The sequence below is a fragment of the Neovison vison genome, chromosome 3, assembly GCF_020171115.1.
Source record: "Neovison vison isolate M4711 chromosome 3, ASM_NN_V1, whole genome shotgun sequence".
NCBI classification, from domain to species: domain Eukaryota; kingdom Metazoa; phylum Chordata; class Mammalia; order Carnivora; family Mustelidae; genus Neogale; species Neogale vison.
The window spans coordinates 234,813,358-234,832,516 of NC_058093.1; the positions used below are offsets into that span (position 1 = coordinate 234,813,358).

At 54.8% G+C, this 19,159-nt stretch overlaps 1 long non-coding RNA gene across 1 annotated transcript; it reads right to left on the bottom strand.

The window, feature by feature from the left end:
* Positions 1 to 1,172: 1,172 nt before the first annotated feature.
* LOC122903461 lies at positions 1,173 to 9,773 on the bottom strand. The gene is made up of 3 exons (XR_006383974.1): positions 8,612 to 9,773; positions 7,545 to 7,787; positions 1,173 to 5,829 (listed from the first exon to the last, which is right to left on the bottom strand). It is a non-coding gene; the product is annotated as an uncharacterized LOC122903461 (long non-coding RNA).
* Between the last annotated feature and the right edge of the window lie 9,386 nt (positions 9,774 to 19,159).

Sequence of the window (19,159 nt, forward strand, 5' to 3'; positions counted from 1 at the left end):
ATAGCGGTTTCACTCACCTACCCCCATCACCTCCCCAAGAGCGCAAGGTGGACGTCTGGCGCCCTCTGGCGGGCAATCGCCTTGGGGCGGGCAGCTTGGAGAGCAGGTGAACGACTCCGGAACAATACCCTTTGGGGTTGGCCCCAAACCACGCGGGCGGAAGTCTCTTTCTAGCAGGGGCAGAGGCATGAACCGAGGAAAACACCGTCGAGGAAGGAATGGGTAAAGCCAGGGCAGATCTAGTTGAGGTAAGCTGGGCTCCCTCGTAACACCCACCCCAGCCTGAAATTTGATTAAGCGCCCTCCAACCAGCAGCTTTGTATCGTTTTTTTTTTTTTTAAAGATTTTATTTACTTATTTGACAGACAGAGATCACAAGTAGGCAGACAGGCAGGCAGAGAGAGGGAGAGGAGGAAGCAGGCTCCCTGCAGAGCAGACAGCCCGATGCGGGACTAGATCCCAGGACCCTGAGATCATGACCTGAGCCGAAGGCAGCAGCTTAGCCCACTGAGCCACCCAGGCGCCCCTGCAGCTTTGTATCTTCATGCCAAGGACTGTCACCAACCCTCCCACTTCCCTGATCAAAATAGCTATTTATCGAGCGCAATGTGCAGGTACTACTGGGGCTGCTGCCTGGCTGAGATCACTCCTGTCTTCCCTCCCCGCGACCCTGGGCCAACCGTCCGTTGCACAAGCCAGGCCGGCAGTCAGGAGAGGCTCCTCTGGAGCCGGTGTGTGGCTGGTGGGCATTGATTGAGGCAGGGGGGGAGAGAGAGACAGGTCCTACCCTGTCTACTCTGGTAGTTTCCTCAGAGAGGAAGGACTCAGGATCTTCTAGCCACAACCCCCCAAGAAGATTTTCAATTTTCAAGTTCTCAGCAAAGACCAGGTAAACTTTAGTTCACGGAGGAAATTGCCACCTTGGCAATTCTCAAAAGGCCCGGTAGGTTTTCCGCAGAAGCAAGGCAGGGTCTGACCACCAGAGGGCAGGAGCGACCGCTCGTGGACGCTTACCAAAAAAAAAAAAGAGCCCAGAGTTGGGAAAAGGAGGGAAGGCCCAGCTCCAGGTCAAGTGAGTCCTACGCCCGCCCCACCACCTCCTCATTGGGTCAGAGGGCCACCTGCTGGGTCAAGCACCCACCCCCCCATACAAATTTACAGCAACTCATTCATTCCTTTTTTGCAAAACAAGTTTATTGAGAGGCAACTGTGTTCCTGCCTGGAAGGAGCTATCTTGGGGAAGCAGTCCAAAAGAGTCTGGGAGATGTGAACAATTTAGAGACCAGAACCTCTGTAGGGTTCGGGGAAGGTTGAGCCCAAGCTAGCAGTGTTGGGACAGCGGACCAGTGGGAGCAGGATGGGTACCCTGGGCAAAGGCACGGTAGCTGGAAAACCCAGTCAGGTTCCACAGCACCTGGGCAGTGAGGCCAGACATGGTTGTCAAGGTAACTGGGGTTAGATCAGGGAGGGCCCTGCTGCCAGGTTCAAGAAGGGTATGGGACAGAAAGCTCCTGAAAAGAAGTGCCCAGCCAAAGCCAGTTCAGCAAGCTCTCTGGTGACCCAAGAGGATCTGTGATTGGCTGGTGAGGAAGGGCTGGGGTCACACTTCTGTAGTGGCAGCCTGAGGCCAGCAGGAGAGGAAGGATGGAAAAAGCCTCTGAGTGAGGGGAGGACCACTTACCTTCACAAGTCAGCCCTGCACCTGACCCTGAATCAGGGACCCTGAAGCTCAGGGAGGGGCTGGAGGGCAAGAGGAGGGGAGGGAGAGAGTTCAGTTGCCCCACTCTAAGCAAACTGTCACCTGGGGGTTAACCACACCTCCTGACGAAATTTCCTCAAAATCCCTGACCTCAAGTTGCCATTTTCTCCATCTGAGAAACAGGACTCTGATCCCAACTTAAGACAGAACAAATGGCTTCTACAAAACTGAGTGGGTGGGGGGATGGGAGGGAGGGAGGGATGTCCGGGAGGAAAAGCAAGGCTTCCCAGCCCTGCGTGCATGGAGGCAGAACAGCTGACACTGGCCCCAGCCGTTCCCCCACCCACTCACCCACCCCCGGCTCGCCAAGAGGCTGGCACAACCCCAGCCCCACACGGCCTGGAGTGTGTTTGATTTGGACGGGGCTCCAGTGGTGGTGTAGGGGCTGGATCTGTACCTAAAAATACCCAGGAGCCAGGCCAGCTGCTGAGAGCTTCCTCAGAGGCAGCTGGGCCAGGGCAGGCCGGCTGAGGAGCTGGGCCTGCCCACACGCCCGGGGAGCCCTGCTCCCTTACCTGTGAGCAGTTCTGAGGACCCAAGTCATTCACCTTCTAGTCACCAGGAATTCCTGGAGAGGTTTAGGAAAACAAGAAAGAGTCTGTAGGTTGGATCTTAACAGAGAGCTGTTCGACACTGAGGCCTAGGGGAGCAGGCCAGCATACATCTGTGGGGTGAACTCACTTGGCCTGTGCTAGACTTTAAGGCCAGCAGAGCTCAGGAGAGAACTAAGGGCCAGATCCGTTTCTGTCTTGTCAAAGTCTGATCAGCACAGGATGGGGAAGGTAACTCTTCCAGCTTCTACTTCCCTGGTACCTCAGAATATCCTAAAAGGTCACCTCACACCTGAGAAGTCATCCACCCCAGATGAGACAGAAGAAACCGAGCTATTCTTTGAGGTACCGGCGATGGAAGGTGGCCAGGGGTATAGCCTGGGAGTCAAGGACTCTCTCCAGGGCTCAGTACCTGGTGGTGCTGCTGGGGAGGTCATGCTGAGACACAAAAAGCTCTCCTTACAAAGCCGGACTCGGAAACAGCTCAAAAGGTCATCATCCACCTTCTTCCTCCTGGTTCACATGGGGAGAACCTCAGCTCCCATAGGGGCGGGGACTTGCTGAGGTCACTGGCCGGTTGGAAACAGCGCCAGACCCAGGCGGCCTCCAAGATGGCGGGGTGCCTCTAGCCACGGTCTAGGGAGAGCCAGTCTCCACCCAGAGGGTCCAAAAGGTCGTATTCCAGGCCGGGGCTCTCGGTGGATGGGCCGGAAGAGGCGGGACCCTGGTGTCCAGTAGCAAGGCAGGTTCAGCCACCTCCCAGCCTTGGGCCGCCCTTCCGCTGGCGTGGCCCTCTCCAGGATGGCCCTACCAGATTGGCGCCAGGAGCAGCCCCGCCCTGGGCTCGCTGGGAGACCGGGGGCGGGGCCAGCCTCTGAGCCAGGAGGAACCACGGCCAGAGGACAGACAGTCTGCTCCGCCTCTCCCTGCCCCCAGGAGGTGATGGGCTGGGGTGGGGGGAGGGGGGGACAAAGAAAGGTGAAAGAGGTAAAAAAAGAAAGGGAAGTAGGGAGGGGGGCATGACCCTTACAGGTCACCGGGACACCTCTCCCTCACACAACCAGACCGCAGTTTCGCACCTAATTGCTCCCTAATTGTGCCAAGGGCGGGAGTGGAGGAGCAGGCTACAGCCCTTCAGGCTGTGGCTAGGATGGGGGGGGTTTAAACGAATTATTTAACTACCCGATGCCTGTATGACATAAAGACCCCTGTCTCCCTAAGCCCTAAGGACTCTATCTAAAGGGAGGGAGGACACCCTCAGGCAGCAAGCCAGTCACGTGAGGATCAAGGGGGTTGAAAGCAATTCAATAGAACCGAATTTAAATCCTAAGAGTTTGGAGCCGGAGTGGAAGGAAGAGCCCCATGGGATAAGAAGAATGTGAACCTCATCAACTTTTACGAAGTGCTCCCCACCGGCCAACAGGGGGAAGAGCGTCTGGTGCCAGGTGCAGCAGCAGAGTGAACCCCCCCCATACGCCCAGCAAAGCACAAGATGGACAAACCCAGCTGATCTGGGACTGGAGACCCTCATGCGCCCGAGCGAAGGGGCCAGAAAGAGCCAAGAGCACCACGCTGGTTACTTTCAACCAGACAGTTTCCCCAGCTTCCTGGCAATGATGCCAGCAGACAGCTGGCACGGGAGGGAGCCCAAAATAACCCAGACAGCTGGGGTGGGGGGGGTGCCATGGACACAGGCGATGGGCTGCAAGTCAAGACACCTGGAATCCCATCCTGGCTGCCAGTGATGGCCTCGTGACCTTGGGTGAGTCACTTCTACTCTCTTGTGTTCTGGGAGAGTGACCCCAAATCATGACCTGATCGTGGAACAGCTGAGGGCAGGCCACCACTCCGACTCCAACCACACAGGAGGAAAAATGGAACTGGCTCCCTGCCTAGGGAAAACTTAGTCTTCCCCTTTGCCCTGAGGCTTTGCCACGTGCCTTGGGGGTGGGTTGGTGGGGGAGGAGCTCAGAGACAGCCCAACCCCCACTCCCTGCAGCCACAAGGGAATGGAGGCCAAGTAGTGTGTAGCCAGAACGTGAGGCCAAGCCCCCTTAATCGCACTTAATCCTCCCACTCCTGTTTCCAGCCTGCATCTTTATTATCATTGCACACAGGAGAGACTCACCCAAGGTCACCGGCACAACCACTGGACTTAGAGCCTCCCTTGATCAAGTGCCAAGGTGGCTCTCAACCAAACCTCCAGGTCAAGCCCTTCCGGCTCCCCCAAACCTCAGTTTAGCCCTCACACTGAGGGGTGGGATCAAAGTGGGCCGGGCTCATCCCACAAGGAAGCCAGACCTCAGTCCTGATGGGGTGGTGCAGGCCTGGTGGCACCTGGGCCCAAATGGTTCATCAAAGTAATCCCTTAACTAGAGATCACAGGGGGGAGAGGGCAGAGATCAAGGGCCACACCACCTCCAGCTGTGGAGCTTCCTGGAGACAGTGGGAAACGATCAGCAGTCCTCTTGAGTAAGAAGAGAGTGGCCAACACTCGGAAGCTAACAACTGGGTCGGCCCTGAGCTTGGGGTTTCCAAGTGCACTAGCTCCCGTCCTCACAAAACCTCCTGGTGTTACCCAGCCCAAAGGTTCTCAAAACGTGTCCTCGGCTTGCAACCATCAGCATCACCTGGGACCTTGTTAGAAAATACAAGTTCTCAGACCCCGCCTACCGAGTGGAAAACTGGGCCCTGCGGTGGGTTCTACCCCGCATGCCCAAGACTGGGAATCAGGACCCAGCCCCATCTGTGCATGGGGGAAACGGGCTCAGAGACTAAGCAGCTCGAGCAGAGCTACAGCACGTAAGTGGCTAGCCAGGTTTCAAATCCTTTTGTCTGATTTTAGAAACAGGATTTGGGGGGGGGTGGCGCAGAGAAAGGTGGAATTCCCAGGAATGGGGAGAAGGGTCAAGAAACCTCTTTCTCAAGAAGAAGCTGGCCCCAGATCTCAGGTCCTCGTGTTCTCCACCTCCCTAGCAGCTAGACAGCAGAGGGAAGAGGCCGGCTCACACAGTCACCCCACACGCCCCCACTCAGCACCGGAAGGGAGGGCCAGAGTAGGGCCGGGCTTCCTGGCAGCAGACAGTGCCTTTCAGAAGAGGCACCCAGGGCCCTCCGCGCACCCCCCACCCCCAACACACAAGTGGGAAATGCTTGCAAGCAGTCTCCTATGCGGCTCAATACGGCAGAGAATTGCACGGCCCAAACGCTTGACAACAGAAGCTGACAGGCGGGGATGGATGGACCTAGCAGGCCCAGCAGGGAGCCGACTTCTCACACACACACACACACACTCCCGCACATCTGTGAGGGGGAGGGGCTGCAGAACCAGCTTAGCGGGTTTGGGGTGCCCGCCCTCCCTGGGCTCCAGGCCCAAGCCCCCCACATCTCCCTCACAGGCTGGCAAAGGACTCACACCTACCTTTATTGTCAGAGTGAAATCAGGCCTGCTCCTGCTGTCCAAAGGAGGGTGGTTCACTCTGGAGGTACCGGGCTGTTGCCCTTCCTCCAGCCAAAAGCCTGACAGGACAAAGTCGGAGGGTTTGTTAGGGACTTGACAGCCACAAACCGGGCAGGTTCCCCTTTGAAAGGGAGCCTCACAATAGCCCCCCCCTTTCCATCTGCCCAGGCGCCCTCACTCTGGAAAGGATGGGGGGGGGTGCCGCTGAGTCACGAAGGTTCAGCCCGGGCGACTAGCAGCAGGAGGCGACTCATCTGCATTTCCAAAGGCCCGCCCGGTCCACGTCCCCTCTCCGAGAAAGGGCCGGAGATGTGAGGGCTTACCCTAGAGCCCTCCGCCTCGGGGGATCCCGGGGAAGGCCCGCTCAGCTTTCCCAGGCTACACTCTTTCCCCACCCCACCACCCCTCCGGAGCGCGGGGTTGGAGGGTGTGCCCTGAACGACCAAATCAGGACGTCGGTGGCCTCCGGGAGGGCCTCGAGCCCAAACTGGGGACCAAGGGGGCCCCCACCCCTCGGGCTCGGAGAGCGGCCTAGGGTCAGGGCCGGCCCGCGAGGAAGGCTGCCCCCGCCTCGGGAGGCACCGGTCGGAGTCAGGGGGAGCCTCGAGGCCCTGACCGTCCCCGTGGTCCTTTGCTACTGGCTCCCACGGCCCCGCCTAGCCATGAGGCCTCCTCGTGCCCGCCTGGGCCCCGAGTCCGGCGCGGGGTCCGAGACCTCTGCGGAGCCCGCGGTCGTCGTCGAGGCCTCCCCGGGCCAGGGGCGTCCACGCGGGCGGCGGCCTGGAACGCGGGCGGCGGCGCGCCGGCCTCCCCTCCCCCCCTCGCCCGGCTCCGCCGCCTCCTTCCCTCCTCCCGCCTGGCGCGCAGCAGCCGCCACCGCCCGAGCCGCGGGCGGCGCGCGAAATGGCGCCCGTCTGGCCGTCTCGCCCCGCGGAGGCGAGTGCGGGAGCTCGGGCGCGCGACGCCCCCGAGCCCGCGGCCCCCCGCAGCAGTTTCCGCGGCCACCCTCCGACCTGGGGCTCTGTGGCCTGCGGGCTCTCGGGGCCCGGCCCGGCGAGGGGCCACCATCAGCCCCAGGCCCCCAACGACAACCGGGGAAGGAACGAGGGAGGAAGGAGGAGGGCGGCCGCCATTTAGCCACCGGCAGCCCGGCCCGCCCGCCTGCCTGCCCCCCGGCCCCGGCCCCGGGCCCCGGCTGACAGCTCTGCTCTGAACCTGAAAATAAAACTCGTGTTTGGGAGGGAGGAGCGAGCGCGGCCGGGAGAACAGGCACCGCTCGGTGGCAGGCAGGAGAGATGCTGCGTCATGGTGCCAACATGGACGCCGGCCTTTTGTCCTTTTTTTGCTTAGGAAGCGCAGGCACGCCCCGGAGCCCCGAAAAGCCGGCTTCAGAGTGCGAGACCCACAATCAAAAGAGAAAGAGTTCCTAGGCTGAGCGGGGACGTTTCCTTGTCTTTTAACCGCCCCCCCCCCCACCGCCAAAACACTTCACCATCAAGGCGCAGACCTAGAAAAGCCGGGGGGCGCTGAGCGCAGACAGTTCCATGGATCCCCGAGCTCGCTGGGGGAGAACCTTCCCTCGCCTCCGGGGCAGAAGGGTCTAAGGAGCCCTCCTCGTACCCCCACCCCTCCCCATCCGGCTGCCAAACCTAAAGCTCCAGAAACCTCCTTCTCCCCTCGGCTCCCAAGCATCTGCAGCCCCTTGGCCTGCTCGAAAAAAGATTTCCTCGAAGGGGCAAAAGGCCTTTTTTTTTTTTTTTTTTTTAAAACTTACCCGCTCAGCCCGGTGCCATGGAGTCTGGAAGATCAAGCTGGGCGGAGGTTTTGGACGTGTTATGTAAAAAATATCTTTTGGGGGGGATTGTTTAGTTAGGATTTGGGGGAGAATGGTGGTGTCTTTCCTGTTGTTACCTTTTTGTAAGTTACACTCTCATGGCATTTTCTGCTCCTTCCACTTCTGCAAACTTTCCAGGGTTGGGTTGGCAAAAGGCGGCTTCGCTGAGGACTGTTTACTGCTCTGGATATAGCAATGGTGTGATCGTCATTAAGAGACAAAAGGCGAAAATACACAGTCAAATCAAACAAAAGGCAAAAGACGCACGGCCATCCCAACCACCATAGAAAATACCCGCGAGTTAACGTTGGTGTTTGGCTCCAACCAGCTAGGACTTGTTTTCCAGTTTTAATCTAGTTTCCTGTGACGGCTTTAGTCTCTGTACACAAAGAGAAGGTCTTCCTTTCCCTCACCCACTCCCCTACCAAGACGAGAAAACCAGAGCTGTTTTTCTTCAAATAGATCGATTTTCAAAGAAAGTGTACATGTTACTGGGAAGAAAGCTGACTAGCATTTATGGCTGTAAACATTTTCAAAAGCTTAAAGCTAAAACCTTAGCTTTCTAAAAAGCAAAATCGTCTAAAAGCATTTTAACTGGCTTATATTAGACAAGAGCGACAAAGACATAACATGCAGATGAAGGTTCAGAAAATTAAGGACATCTCAGCAACATTAACATAGAAACTGCACTGCGTAAGGACACAATGGATTGGGTACTTACAATGTAAAAGGTTTTTAAAAACTTAAAAGAGTAACAACTGCTTACAATTTTTTGTTGCTGCCATTTCGCTAGTCCTAAAACTATACATTTAAAACATTACCTTGTTAAAAAGAGAGCAGAAGGAGTTAATAAGATGGCCAGGTTTAAGTGTTTAATAGAGGAAACTATATATATTTAAAAATTTATTGTTCAGTCAGTCAAGAGAATACAGATTAAGACAGCTCCAAGCTCCCCCCACCCCACCCAAGAAAAAAAAAGAGGAAAAAAAATTAAATATGTCATTTACTTAGGTTTTTTGGAATTCAAAATTGTTAACTGCTGACATTAATGGTGTGCTATGACCTAGTTATACAAGACAAAGATGGATTCCAAGTCATAAGGAAAAATCCAGATCTTTTTAAAAAGTCTTCTTCATTCTTCCAATTTTGAGTCCTTTAGCCTGTTGACAAATGTTAAACACAACACTGAGGCGTCCTGAACTGGATGGTGGAGTCAAAGGAAAAACATTCCCCATTTGCAACAAAGGAAAAACCCACTTGGCCATTTAATTCCATTGCAGAAAAATGGCTCCCCTCATCTGTTGGCCTCTCCTTGGTGTCTGATGAACGATGTTTTGAGATCAGCGTCTAATAACTCAAGCCCTATAGAAGCCGCGCGCTGATTGGCTGCCGCGCCCTGCCGCCCTGCTCCAGCCAATTACCTACCCACGGCCAAATTACAAACCCCGAAAAGAGCCCCAATATGAAATACACCACCACGAAGCCCCAGCAAGGCGGCTTCTTCGCCTCGGCGGCCCGAGAGGAGAGGCAGAGGGGGCTGCAAATGCGTCCCCGTGAAGCCCGGGAGCCTCGGAGTTGAACTCACAAAATGGAAGCCGCGCGCTGATTGGCCGCCGCCGCTCCCGGACCTTTAATAAAGAAAGGGGAAGGAAAAGATAAATGCAAAAAAGGGGGACTCTCTCCTCTGCTGGTGGAGGAAGAAGGGGGGGGGAGAAGCATGTGTTTAGGACAATTACAGGGCGCTCCTCTCCAAAAATAAAAACAGAGCAAAAAGCTTCTATCACCCAGGTCCAGGCGAGGGCTACATCCTCCCAGGAATGTGAATGCTAATTTGGTTAAAATCCTGGTTTCCCCTCCCTAGCTCAGCTCCAAGGAGGAGGGGGTCTCAGGGCAGAGGAGGAAGCCGGAGCAGATACCTCGATTGCAACTCGTCTTGAGTCGTCTTGCCTCCCCCCCATGGTTCCCAGAGTCTAAACAATCACACTCCCCGACAAAAAAAAAAAACAAAAAACAAAAAACAAAACCCAGCCATTTCCCTCAGAGCCCCCACGCGCCCACCTCCGGTCCTGGCAGTTTGGAAACAGTTTTGGAGGCCCCAGGCGCACGCCGCGGCGTCCGCGGCTCCGAGGGTAGCCCCAGCCGCGGGAGGTAGAGCCCGGGGACACCCCCCCTCCCCCGCCAGCCAAGCCCCCCACCCCTCAAGTCGCGCGCTCCCACACTGGCCTCCCCCAGGCCTCTGTGGGCTATATTCCAATCCCCCGCTCATCACCAAGCACACCCGTTCCTAGGCAAGTTTCTGCACCCGACTCCTGGGAGAGCGGGGATGGAACGTGTGGAGAGGGCCTACCCTGATGGCATCCCCTGAAGAAGAAGCCAGAACACCCCCAATGTGCAGACGGGGAGACTGAGGAGGCCCTGAGAGTCACAGGATGTGTCCGGGCTCACAGTCTGGGCAGGAGAAGAAACCCAGTCTATCCCCAGCTCTGTTCCCTCCCAGCATAGACAACAGCTGCACCCAGGCCTCCTAGGATTTGGGGGGAGGCTGTGTGTGTATCACTGGATGGACAGGGCATGGGGTGGAGTGTGATCCCTGAGTAGCTTGGTTAGGGTGACCTCAGGGTGTTCTGGATGGGAGCAGGAAGTCCGGTAAGGAGCCCCCAGGCCGTGGTGACCTTACTTCCCTGACGACAGAGCCCAACGGATTTGGAACCCACGTATCCAGGCACCCACATTCCAGAGAAAACCACCCTGCCCAGCTCATTTCTGGGCACAGCCTTAAGGAAGTGACATGTTCTTGTGCTTTCTACCGAAGCCCAGAGAATGCAGGCAGAGGAGAGCTCGCCCACAAGACAAGTCCCCTCACTGGGCAGGTCATGTCAGGCCTCCCTGACGCCTCTGGCCGTATTGGCAAAAAGAATCGCAAGGTGAAACCGAGGGGTTCAGAATCAAAGTCGCAAACCTTCTGTTTGATACGTGTAGCCCTATATCTCCTCCCCTTGTGTGTGTGTGTGTGTGTGTGTGTGTGTGTGTCTAAATAGAGCTCATCAGAGGTGATGTCCCGAGCAGTAGCAGGCTTATGAGGGGTCCGATGCCTCGTTGGCAGGTCATGTTCACACCCCAGGTTAAGGCAGGCTAGCTGGGAGCGGGTGTGCCGCTGGACCCTTTTGCCCAGGGTTTATCCTGAGACCCTGAAGGGACATGTCAATGACCCAGGTGTGGGGCTAACACTAACACTAACCCCGGACCCTGACCCTGACCCTGACCCTGACTGTGAGCCTGACTCAAAACCTAACCCCCTAGTTCTGACCCTAACTCTGACCCTGACCGAGATACTGTCCCAAACCCTAATCCTAACTCTAAACCTGATGCTGACCCTGATCCAGACCCTGATCCTAAACCTAACCTGACCTACTCTAACCATGACTCATCCCTAACCGTGACCCTGACTCTGACCCTAATCATAACCCTGACCCTAACCAAATCCTGACCCTAACCCTGTAACTGACCGTACTTTGAGCCTGACCTTAACCGTAACCGCAAAGGTAATCCTAACCCTGACCCTAATAAGGACCCTTAACCTAAACCTAACGCTGACCCTAACCCTAACACTAACCCCTACCCAACCCAACCCCTAACCCTGACACTATGGTGTCCTACCCTAAACTTAACATAACCCTACGGCTAACCCTAACCCTAACCAAAAATTCAAACCGTTCCCCTGAAACTAACCCTGACCCTGAACCAAAATTTGACTCTAAAACAAAGCCTGACCCTAACTATAAACTGACTCTGGCCCTGACCTTCACTTTGACTCTGACCCTGACCCTGACTCTAAACCTAACCCTGACCCTAACACTGACCCAAAACTAACCCTGCCCCTGTCCCGAACCTGGACCCGAAACTAAAGCCTCACGCTGACCCGAAATCGGACCCTGGCCCTGACCTTCATCCTGACCCTGACCCTGACCCTAATCCTAAGCCTGACCCAGTCCTATGCCTGACCCTAACCCTAACCCTGACCCTAATCGTAACACTAACTCTGACCAGACCGTGAGCCTGACCAGAACCCTAACCCAAAGCTAAACATGATCCTGACTATAATCATAACCCAGCATCTAAACGTAAAGCTGACCTTATCCTAAGTCTGACCCTAAGCTGAACTTGACCATGACCCGAACACTGAACCTCACCCTAATCCTAACCCTGACACGGACCCTTTTTCTGACACAAACACTAACCTTGACATTGACTGTGAGCCTGACCATAAACCTAACCCTAGCCTAACACTAACCCTGACCCCTACCTTAAGCCTAACGGTAACCCTGACCCTAACAATGTCTACCCCTAACCCTGACCGTCACTCTAACCCTAACATTAACCCTAACCCTAAATCTCACCGAAAACCCTGACCCTGAACCTGACTGTGAACCTGACCCAAACCTAACCAGCCCTGAACCTCACCATGACCCTGACCATGAGCCAGACCCGACCCTAACCTAAACTAAAGCCTAAGGCTAACACTGATTTGGAACCTGAACTGAAACCTAACCCTGACCTTACACTAATCCTGACTCAGACCCTAACCGAGTGTCTGACCCTAACCTTATCTTGACACTAAGCAGAACCATGACCTTGCCTGTGAGCCTGAACCTAAACCTAACCCTAAATGTAACCCTAAACCCTGACCCTTATACGGATCCAGATCCTAAAACTAATGCTGACCCTAATGGTAAAACTAAACCCTACCCTAACCCAAACCCTAACCCTGACCTTAACAAAGTCTAACACTAACCCTAAGCATAACCCTACTTCGAACACTAACCCTAACACCAAACCCTAACCTTACTCTGAACCTAACCGTGACCCTAACCCTAACCCTAACCCTGACCCAAAAATAATCCTCATGATGACACGAAACTTGCCCGTAAACCAAAACCTGACCCTGACCCAAAATCTGACCCTGTCCCTGACCTTCTCCTGACCCTGACACTAACCCTGAACCTAAACCTAAACCTCACCCTAACACTGACCCAGATCCTGACCCTCACACTAACCCTGACCCGACTGTGAGCCAGACCCTAAATCTAAGCATAAACGTAAAGGTGAAGCGGACCCTAACACGGGCCATGACCAGAAACCTAACGCTGACCCTAACCCTAACACAAACCCCTAACCCTAACCCTGACCCTGACCCAAACTCTGTCTAAACCTAACTCTCAACCTAACCCTAAACCTACCCCTAACACTCCCATGAGGTTTGCCTGGAGGATGAGAGCTCCTCAGATCCTTGGGGAGAGCTAATCACCCCATCCCATGTGGGGACATAACCTCGGACATCACCAGATAGGTAGAGGCATATGTGTTTGAGCACTCCCATGCACACACACACACACACACACACACACTCACACACCACACTGCCCAGCTAGGGATCAGAAGTGGACACCAAGGGAAAATGGTGGTTAAAAAGGGTGAAAGAAGAAAGAGGTTGGAGACAGCTCGGCCATGTGGTCAGGGGCATCATACCTCCTGGCCAGGACCGAGATCCAAAGCATGGGGAGTGGAGACAGGACGAGTTGATGGTGTAGGGATCCCCAAGGGGCTCAAGAGCTTTGCAAGGGCACTGGGAGGGGACAGGGTCTGGGGTCTGGTGTCCATCACCACCCTGAACTACTTGAAGTAGGAAGAGGTAACCACCCTGTGTGGACAGAGCTACAACACCGAAGGCCTCCCCTTACTCTTCTATCAATGGGGCCATAGAGACAGGGCGTCCCTAGTCACCCACAGGCTTTTAAAAGAGCCTGTTGGCCTTGAATCTCTATCCGAGACCCACTGTGCTCCCAGTCTTGGGTCAATGCTTTCTACTCCCTCGAGGTCCTTCTGAGAAGAAAAAGCCTGAGAGCTCGGGGGGCTGACATTGTGAGCTTGCAGAATGTGGCAGAGCACAGGGCCCCTGGACTGGGGACCAAGGTCAGGACCCTCCTTGTTGCAGCTTCAGGGTCCCCATTGGGAAGAGGTTCCAGAGTCCGTGCTCTGCTCAGGGTGAGAAGGCCTTACTTACCAAGGAACCAAGCACCAGCACAGGAGAGGGAAACAGGGACAAGGGAGACAATGGCGGTTTCATCCATCAGCCGTGGAGCCCACAGGTCCTGCTCCTGTGAGACACATCAAAACAGAGACAGACCCTGACACGGAGACAAAGAGAAGGACAAAGACAGAGAGAGATACTGAACACAGGAGAGAAAGAATCAGCAGACGTGCCAGACTTTCCTCCATCAGCTTGGAAATGACAGCCAAACATTTTGTCCGGTTTTCAGTCCCACGGGCCATCCCTCCTAGGAGGACGGATGCGGGAATGCCCGCGGACCTCTATGGGGACTGGCCAGTACATGGGCGCAAACGAAGCCCTTGGACCTCAACCTAATGGAAGTCCCGGGATGTCTGTGTCCACAAGGTCAGAAGCCATGCACTGGAACCTTGCCATGGGGGATGGAATACATGCAGGAGGAAGATGGTTTTGCTGGATCCCAGCGGAGATCCAGGCCTCTGTGGGCTATATTCCATTCCCCCGCTCATCACCAAGCACACCCGTTCCTAGGCAAGTTTCTGCACCCGACTCCTGGGAGAGCGGGGATGGAACGTGTGGAGAGGGCCTACCCTGATTGCATCCCCTGAAGAAGAAGCCAGAACACCCCCAATGTGCAGACGGGGAGACTGAGGAGGCCCTGAGAGTCACAGGATGTGTCCGGGCTCACAGCCCTGGGCAGGAGAAGAAACCCAGTCTAACCCCAGCTCTGTTCCCTCCCAGCATAGACAACAGCTGCACCCAGGCCTCCTAGGATTTGGGGGGAGGCTGTGTGTGTATCACTGGATGGACAGGGCATGGGGTGGAGTGTGATCCCTGAGTAGCTTGGTTAGGGTGACCTCAGGGTGTTCTGGATGGGAGCAGGAAGTCCGGTAAGGAGCCCCCAGGCCGTGGTGACCTTACTTCCCTGACGACAGAGCCCAACGGATTTGGAACCCACGTATCCAGGCACCCACATTCCAGAGAAACCACCCTGCCCAGCTCATTTCTGGGCACAGCCTGAAGGAAACGACATGTTCTTGTGCTGTCTACCGAAGCCCAGAGAATGCAGGCAGAGTAGAGCTTGCTCGTCCGACAAGTCCCCTCACTTGTACAAACGCAAAGGTCATGTCAGGCCTCCCTGACGCCTCTGGCCATATTGATAAAAAGAATCGAAAGGTGAAACCGAGGGGTTCAGAGTCAGAGTCCCAAACCTTCTGATTGACCCGTGTAGCCCTAGGTCTCTTCCCCGTGTGTGTGTGTGTGTGTGTGTGTGTGTGTGTGTGTAAAGAGAGCTCATCAGAGGTGATGTCCCGAGCAGTAGCAGGCTTATGAGGGGTCCGATGCCTCGTTGGCAGGTCATGTTCACACCCCAGGTTAAGGCAGGCTAGCTGGGAGCGGGTGTGCCGCTGGACCCTTTTGCCCAGGGTTTATCCTGAGACCCTGAAGGGACAGGTCAATGACCCAGGTGTGGGGCTAACACTAACACTAACTCCGGACCCTGACCCTGACCCTGACCCTGACTGTGAGCCTGACTCAAAACCTAACCCCCTAGTTCTGACCCTAACTCTGACCCTGACCGAGATACTGTCCCAAACCCTAATCCTAACTCTAAACCTGATGCTGACCCTGATCCAGACCCTGATCCTAAACCTAACCTGACCTACTCTAACCATGACTCATCCCTAACCGTGACCCTGACTCTGACCCTAATCATAACCCTGACCCTAACCAAATCCTGACCCTAACCCTGTAACTGACCGTACTTTGAGCCTGACCTTAACCGTAACCGCAAAGGTAATCCTAACCCTGACCCTAATAAGGACCCTTAACCTAAACCTAACGCTGACCCTAACCCTAACACTAACCCCTACCCAACCCAACCCCTAACCCTGACACTATGGTGTCCTACCCTAAACTTAACATAACCCTACGGCTAACCCTAACCCTAACCAAAAATTCAAACCGTTCCCCTGAAACTAACCTTGACCCTGAACCAAAATTTGACTCTAAAACAAAGCCTGACCCTAACTATAAACTGACTCTGGCCCTGCTCTTCAGTTTGACTCTGACCCTGACCCTGACTCTAAACCTAACCCTGACCCTAACACTGACCCAAAACTAACCCTGCCCCTGTCCCGAACCTGGACCCGAAACCAAAGCCTCAGCTGACCCGAAATCGGACCCTGGCCCTGACCTTCATCCTGACCCTGACCCTAATCCTAAGCCTGACCCAGTCCTATGCCTGACCCTAACCTTAACCCTGACCCTAACACTAACACTAACTCTGAGCCAGATCGTGAGCCTGACCAGAACCCTAACCCAAAGCTAAACATGATCCTGACTATAATCATAACCCAGAATCTAAACGTAAAGCTGACCTTATCCTACGTCTGACCCTAACCCTGAACTTGACCACGACCCGAACACTGAACCTCACCCTAATCCTAACCCTGACACTGACCCTTTCTCTGACACAAACCCTAACCCTGACACTGACTGAGAGCCTGACCATAAACCTAAACCTAACCTAACCCTAACCCTGACCCCTACCTTAAGCCTAATGGTTACCCTGACCCTAACAATGTCAACCCCTAACCCTGACACTCACTCTAACCCTAACATTAACCCTAACCCTGAATCTCACCGAAAACCCTGAACCTGAATCTGACTGTAAACCTGATCCAAACCTAACCAGACCTGAACCTCACCATGACCCTGACCATAAGCCAGACCCACCCTATCTAAACTAAAGCCTACCACTGACACTGATTTGGACCCTGAACTTAAACCTAACACTGACCTTACACTTATCCTGACAGACCCTAACCGAGTGTCTGACCCTGATCTAATCTTGACACAAAGCGGAACCCTGACCTTGCCTGTGAGCCTGACCCTAAACCTAACCCTAAATGTAACCCTAAACCCTGACCCTTACACGGACCCAGATCCTAAAACTAATGCTGACCCTAATGGTAAAACTAAACCCTACCCTATCCCAAACCCTAACCCTGACCCTAAAAAAGTCTAACGCTAACCCTAAGCATAACCTTACTTCGAACACTCACCCTAACACCAAACCCTAACCTTACCCTGAACCTAACCCTGACCCTAACCCTAACCCTAACCCTGACCCAAACATAATCCTCATCCTGACACGAAACTTGCCCGTAAACCAAAACCTGACCCTGACCCAAAATCTGACCTTGTCCCTGACCTTCACCTGACCCTGACACAAACCCTGAACATAAACATAACCCTCACCTTAACAGTGACCCAGAACCTGACCCTCACACTAACCCTGACCCTGACTGTGAGCCAGACCCTAAATCTAACCATAAACGTAAAAGTGACCCAGACCCTAACAAGGGCCATGACCAGAAACCTAACGCTGACCCTAAACCTAACACAAACCCCTAACCCTAACCCTGACCCTGACCCAAACTCTGTCTAAACCTAACTCTCATCCTAACTCTAACCCTACCCCTAACACTCCCATGAGGTTTGCCTGGAGGATGAGAGCTCCTCAGATCCTTGGGGAGAGCTACTTACCCCATCCCATGTGGGCACATAACCTCGGACATCACCAGACAGGTAGAGGCATATGTGTTTGAGCGCTCCCAAGCACAGATACACACACACACACACACACACACACACACACACACACACAGACCGCTCTGCCCAGCTAGGGGTCAGAGGTGGACACCAAGGGAAAATGGTGGTTAAAAAGGGTGAAAAAAGAAAGAGGTTGGAGACAGCTCGGCCATGCGGTCAGGGGCATCATACCTCCTGGCCAGGACCGAGATCCAAAACATGGGGAGTGGAGACAGGACGAGTTGATGGTGTAGGGATCCCCAAGGGGCTCAAGAGCTTTGCAAGGGCACAGGGTGGGGACAGTGTCTGGGGTCTGGTGTCCATCACCACCCTGGACTACTGGCAGTAGGAAGCGGTAACCACCCTGTGTGGACAGAGCTACAACACTGACGGCCTCCCCTTACTCTTCTATCAATGGGGCCATAGAGACAGGGTGTCCCTAGTCTCCCACAGGCTTGTAAAAGAGCCTGTTGGCCTTGAATCTCTATCCGAGACCCACTGTGCTCCCAGTTTTGGGTACATGCATTCTACTCCCTCGGGGTCCTTATGAGCAGAAGACAGCCTGAGGGCTCGTGGGCTGACATTGTGAGCTTGCAGAATTTGGCAGAGCACAAGGACCCTGGCCTGGGGACCAAGGTCAGGACCCTCCTTGTTGCAGCTACAGGGTCCCCACTGGGAAGATTTTCCAGAGTCAGTGCTCTGCTCTGGGTGACAAGGCCTTACTTACTAAGGAACAAAGCACCAGCACAGGAGAGGGAAACAGAGACAAGGGAGACAACGGCGGTTTCGTCCATCAGCCGTGAAGCCCACAGATCCTGCTCCTGTGAGACACATCAAAGCAGAGACAGACCCTGACACAGAGACAAAGACAAGGACAAAGACAGAGACAGACACTGAACACAGGAGAGAAAGAACCAGCAGAAGTGCCAGACTTTCCTCCATCAGCTTGGAAATGACAGCCAAACATTTTGTCCCTTTTTCAGTCCCAAGGACCATTCCTCCTAGGAGGATGGATGCGGGAATGCCCGTTGAACTCGATGGGGGCTGGCCTGTACATGGGCACAGACGAAGCCCTTGGATTTCAACCTAATGGAAGTCCCGGGAAGTCTGTGTCCACAAGGTCAGAAGCCATGCACTGCAACCTTGCCACGGGGGATGGAATACAGGCAGGAGGAGGGTGGTTTTGCTGGATCCCAGTGGAGATCCAGGCCTCTGTGGTCTATATTCCATTCCCTGCTCATCACCAAGCACCCGTTTCTTGGCAAGTGTGTGCACCAGACACCTGGGAGAGCGGCGATGGAATGCATATAGAAGGCCTATCCCTGAACTATCCCCTGAAGAAGAAGCCAGAACACCCTATATGTGCAGACGGGGAGACTAATGAGGCCCTGAGGGTCACAGGATGTGTCCGGGCTCACAGTCCTGGGCAGGAGCAGGAACCCGTTCTAACCCCAGCTCTGTTCCCTCCCCGCTGAAACAACAGCTGCACCCAGGCCTCCCAGGGGTTGGGGGGAGGCTGTGTGTGTATCACTGGATGGACAGGGCATGGGGTGGAGTGTGAGCCCTCTGCAGCTCCGGTAGGGGCGCCCTCAGGGTGTTCTGGAAGGGAGCAGGAAGTCCGGTAAGGAGCCCCCAGGTAGTGGTGACCTTACTTCCCTGACGACAGAGCCCAACGGTATTGGAACCAACGTATCCAGGCACCCACTTTCCAGAGAAAACCACCCTGCCCAGCTCATTTCTGGGCACAGCCTGAAGGAAGCGACATGTTCTTGTGCTGTCTACCGAAGCCCAGATAATGCAGGAAGAGGAGAGCTCGCCCGCCAGACAAGTCCCCTCAGTGGGCAGATCATATCAGGCCTCCCTGACGCCTCTGGCCATATTGGCAAAAAGAATC